Source organism: Octopus bimaculoides, unplaced genomic scaffold, assembly GCF_001194135.2.
Source record: "Octopus bimaculoides isolate UCB-OBI-ISO-001 unplaced genomic scaffold, ASM119413v2 Scaffold_221516, whole genome shotgun sequence".
In the NCBI taxonomy this organism is placed as follows: domain Eukaryota; kingdom Metazoa; phylum Mollusca; class Cephalopoda; order Octopoda; family Octopodidae; genus Octopus; species Octopus bimaculoides.
The window spans coordinates 10,182-12,072 of record NW_026329892.1 but is presented as its reverse complement, the minus strand read 5'-3'; the positions used below and the strand labels follow the sequence as shown (position 1 = coordinate 12,072).

General features: G+C 42.0%; 1 non-coding gene across 1 annotated transcript; it reads left to right on the top strand.

Annotated features, from left to right (window-relative positions):
• The first annotated feature begins 428 nt into the window (after window positions 1-428).
• Trnav-aac (transfer RNA valine (anticodon AAC)) lies at window positions 429-501 on the top strand. The gene has a single exon. It is a non-coding gene; the product is annotated as a tRNA-Val (tRNA).
• The last annotated feature ends 1,390 nt before the right edge of the window (window positions 502-1,891 follow it).

Below are 1,891 nucleotides of genomic sequence, written 5' to 3'. Positions count from 1 at the left end.
AGATAGATAGATAGATAGAGAGAGAGAGAAAGAGGGAATGAGTAGAGAGGAGAGAGGGAGGACATAGACAAGAGAAAGAGAGACAGAGATAGAGTAGCGGGAGGAGAGAGATAGCTGGAGAGAGAGAGAGAGAGAGAGAGAGGGAGAGAGGGAGAAAGAGTCCGACAGAGAGAGACAGTTAGACGGACAGAGGTGAAGAGCAAACAATATGTGAGAGAATAAACTTATCAAGATTACACTAAACCTCTTAACAGTTAATCCCTCCACTCAGCCCCCCCCTCCTCCCCAGTTGCTTGTGCAATCCAGACGACCAGGCTGATAAGATTCACGCCGTTGATCTTCACATACAACGCCAAATAAACTTATCTACTGAACAAATCAATATGTCTTGCATCCATATACTTTAATAGAGCAACACTGAACCATCAGGTTCCATGGTGTAGTGGTTATCACATCTGCTTAACACGCAGAAGGTCGTGAGTTCGAAACTCGCTGGAACCTTCTAGTTTTTTTTCCTTTTTTTTTCTAAATTAGATTTGTTAATACTAAGTCTTTTGTTTGGATGTGTTCTAAACTGTGGGGTTCTCCACAATTTAGGGTCCACTCTACACATTGATCTTTTTAAAATCAAAAATAAAGGAACTCTGCGCCTCACATAGCTGTGCAGTTAAGAAGCTCGCTTAGCAACCACATGGCTTTGGTTTCAGTCCCATCCCATTTCGCGGCACCTTGAGTAAGTGTCTTCTACTATATTCCTGGGCCGACCAATGCCTTGTCAGTGAATTCTGTTAACGAAAACTGTGTGGAAGTCAGTCGTTTATTGCATACATACATACATATATACATACTTTATATGTGTGTGTGCGTGTGCACGTGTGTGTGTGTGCATGTGTGTGTCTTTGTCCGTGTTTGTACCCCATTCCTTAACAACTGGTGCTGGTGTGTTTACCTCCCCATAACTTAGCGGTTCGGCAAAGGAGACGGATAGAATAAGTACCAGGCTTTAAAATAACAAAAAAAGAAGTACTGGGGTCGATTTATTCGACTAAAAATTCTTGAAGGCAGTGCTCCAGCATGGCCGTTCCTGGACCTATATATTATACTACATCATATTAAATTATATTATCTTTTCTACTCTAGGAACAAAACCCGAAATTTTTGGGGGAGGGGCCAGTCGATTAGATCGACCCCAGTACGCAACTGGTACTTAATTTATCGACCCCGAAAGGATGAAAGGCAAAGTCGACATCGGCGGAATTTGAACTCAGAACGTAAAGACAGATGAAATACCGCTAAGCATTTCGCCCGGCGTGCTAACGTTTCTGCCAGCACGCCGCCCTAAAGAAAAGAAAACAGCCCGCAGCCGCTACAGAGAATCGAACTCCGTACCTCTCAGATTACAGCTGAGTGGTCTGTACTATTGAGCTAAACAACTCAGACATGTTCCATCATAATATTAAACTGTCATAATATTTATCTGTATTAAGCAGAATTTTGGACCAAATCAAACGATCTCGCCCAGTGTTTATATTCTAATTATCTTTAAATAACTTAACAGAAACAGCCAAACCTTGTGGTTCCATAGTGTAGTGGTTATCACGTCTGCTTTACACGCAGAAGGTCGCGAGTTCGAAACTCGCTGGAACCTTATATATATACTTTTTAAAATGTGTTCAGTCATTGAACTGCGGCCATGCTGGGGCACCGTCCTGAAAACGATTTAGTACTTACTGTTTCTTTTTTTTTTAAGTCTGGTTCATTTTCTGTTTCTTTTGCCGAACTCTTCGTTAATGGGAATATGAACAAGCTACTGGTTGCCAAGCGGTTACGGGGGTGGGGGAATACAGACACAAACATATTCACACTCACATAAACATCTCTCTCTCTCTCT